The sequence below is a fragment of the Bombus pyrosoma genome, linkage group LG5 (genome assembly GCF_014825855.1).
Source record: "Bombus pyrosoma isolate SC7728 linkage group LG5, ASM1482585v1, whole genome shotgun sequence".
Classification (NCBI taxonomy): Eukaryota; Metazoa; Arthropoda; class Insecta; order Hymenoptera; family Apidae; genus Bombus; species Bombus pyrosoma.
In genome coordinates, this window is record NC_057774.1 from 18,790 (window position 1) to 21,966 (window position 3,177).

Genomic DNA, 3,177 nt, shown 5'->3' on the forward strand with positions numbered 1-3,177 from the left:
GATAACGGGTAAACATAAGAAATAAAGCGTTATTCACCACTAACAGATAAATTGCTAAGTATTTATTGCATTAGCAGATAAACAGATGAGTATTTATTCGAACAAAAATTTGTTTATATTATGGTATTATATCGCAGATGTATGAAGTAAAATACTGAATTACCGAACATGTCCCAATATTTTTCCAAGTTATTATCCAATTAGCTTTTTCTCAAACGTTGAATCACAAAATTTATTACTTTTTGATAAATTAATGCTAAGACTTACCCTGGTCGGTAAAAGCGCTTATTCGTATCATTATTCGAATAATTTTGCAAATTATTATTATTGGGGACGAAATTGTTAGGAATAATGAATGATGATTATGTGGATGAAATGTTTGATTAAAATTAATTTATTCGGATAATTACTTTATGGTGAAATACATATTTATTCATAACAAATTGAGTAATGCCCAACGCTGTTTTTGATTTTCATATATAATTAACATCTTTTCAGATTAAATGATTAACTTGTTTATTCATCGATATATGAAAATGTTGGATCAATAGAATAATAACATAATTAAATAATAGAAAAGTGCAAATAGGGTAATAAACAACTGCAACTATTCTTTTCTATATCATCAAAAAAGTATTAAGAGAAATAAGCTACAATAAAGAGTACAATTATTATATTTAGCTTATGTTCTGTTTGTCTGTGTGGGTGAGTGGAATTTTTCAAGCGAAATTTCACCCATTCCGCGACCAGTTAAAAATCTCCAATGTGGAACACATGCTCATTTTTTATTGGAAATAATTGCCTGATTAACTGAGGTGAAATCTGAAAAAATCTTTCTATCCCGCAATGGAATCCAATGTATATTTCCAGAACAGTTCGAGACTAAAAAGTAAAAATTAAATATATAAATTTAAGAAATTAAAAAAATATAATTTTGTTTAAAAATGTACTAAAGAGGAGAAAATAATTGACTTAATTAGGTATCACTAAGAAATTGAATGTACTAGTAATATACGTTTGTATAACATATGTTTATTAAATTTTTAAATAAAAATCATTTTTTCTAATTTCTTTTAATTTATATATTTTATTTTAGTGGATGTTAGAAAAAAACGCTTGAGGAAAAATGATAAATGGTTCAAAGTGGCTTCATATCCGCAATTATATTTCTTCCCCAAGTGCAATAATGCATAAATATAAATAATGTAAAGAAATACACTTTGCAATTACATTTTTTTTAATAGGAACTTTCATTTATTATGGAATAGATCGAATTTCCTCATAAAAAATATTATATTATGTTATTTAACTTATTTTTTTGCATGTTGCTCTAATTTCGTTATTCGTTAAAGTTTATAATTTATATCCATTTATTTATACATTCTAAAAGAAATCGCAATTAATAAAAATATTCAAACATCCAGAAAAGTATATTTAGCAATTCATAAATTTAAGCGCAAACTATATTAAAAATGTCTATAATCTTGGAACGAAATCGAAAAATTCGTTATTTACAAACGATGATATTATTTTTAATTATTTCCTTTAATTATATAACTACGCTATATATTATATATTCAACGTAGGAAATATTCTCGTCCCATAACGTAATTCTAAAGTGTTTCATTCAGTGATTATATCATGTACCTTTTTTGTAGATCTCGTACCGGCGCAGAATTTCCATGAAATAGTTATATGTTGGAATGAGTTGGTGATTCCGATTAATAGATTCTTGTAGTCACACGAAACAATGTAACAAACATGCTGGTGTGCTCATTATAGTTCATTCTTGGAATAGTCCTTCCAGAACATCCTGTGTCGTTTATCATTTCTTTAAATAATTGCTAAGAAGTTGAACTTATCATCTCGTCTCTTTCACTCTCACGTGATTTTCCTATCATTATTTTCTCGTTGAAACGCAACACAAATATTATACTTCCGTAGCTTTTACCTCGTAAGACCAGTCTTTGGCTGTTAGAAGAAGTCATCTGAAAACTGGTATTTATAAGAGATGTAATACTGGACGTTGCCATTTTAATTGAAACTACAATCACGTGTCCATTATTTTAAACAAAATTTATACAATATCATATGGTATCATATATACACAAATATTTCAATCTTACAAGTGTCAATATTTCGTTATATAGGTACGTATACCGTATACGTACGTATATCATTATAATTGTGGCGGCACTCGACAGCAAATACCACCGGACGACGACTGCGCAGTGGTTAGCACCTTAGGTTACAAACGTTTCGAGACCTGGGTTCAAATTTCGGCGACCGGAGTCCGATTCTTCTTTCTACGATTCTTAAATGAGGGGAAAATGCAGCAGTAACCCAGCAGAGTAGCTCTACAGAGCAACTGGACATTAAGTATTAAGTGGACCTCGGTTAGTGTTTGCTAAAGTGGTTGGTTTTCTTCATGGTTATTAATACACTGCTATTTGCTGATGTTAGAGACCGCCGTATGAAAATGCCATTTGTAAAGAGAAGAAGAGGTTTGCTTTTTTGCCCTTATATGCTTTAAGGGAGGAGGAAGCCGTAGTTGGCTTTTTATCAGCTGATTGATTATTTGATTGATCGCTCGGTTACAGTCACAATTACTACTGTGTCTTTCTTTTTGTTCTCCCAAAGGCTGTCCAAGGGACTTGAGAATGCAAAGAAGAAGTGCTGCAAGAACATACCAAATATATTTACAAACCAAAACCAATTCATTACAACACTCATTCTTCAATTACATCCTCCGTTGCGAAAATCCTCCGCTGCCTTTCTGCATGAATCCATCGAATTCAGTTTTACGTAAACTATGCTGTATATAGAAAATGTGCTATTTATTACAATTTGGAAGGAAAATCTAAAGAGATAAACATGCATAATAAATAAAGAATAGAATAATAGAAATATACATATATTGAAAACAAAAAATTGCGTTTATAACTTCTATAAATGATAAAATTTGATAATTGTATGGACAAAGATACAGCTCACTGATTTCATTGGCATTGGTATGAGGTGATTATGAGTATCGTGAAGGATAATGAAAGTACACTAGAAGGTGTTTAACAATAACAACCAGTTTATTACCGTATGACAAATAATGCTCACAGCAAATGTCGCTCGACGAGTAGCAAAATAATCGTCGTCGATTTTCGTTTCGTTTAGACACCAGAG

The 3,177-nt window shown here is 30.2% G+C and overlaps 1 long non-coding RNA gene across 1 annotated transcript; it reads right to left on the reverse strand.

Moving 5' to 3' along the window:
* Positions 1 to 615: 615 nt before the first annotated feature.
* On the reverse strand, positions 616 to 3,177 carry LOC122567295. Its single transcript, XR_006316743.1, has 3 exons — positions 2,172 to 3,177; positions 1,648 to 1,995; positions 616 to 882 (listed from the first exon to the last, which is right to left on the reverse strand). It is a non-coding gene; the product is annotated as an uncharacterized LOC122567295 (long non-coding RNA).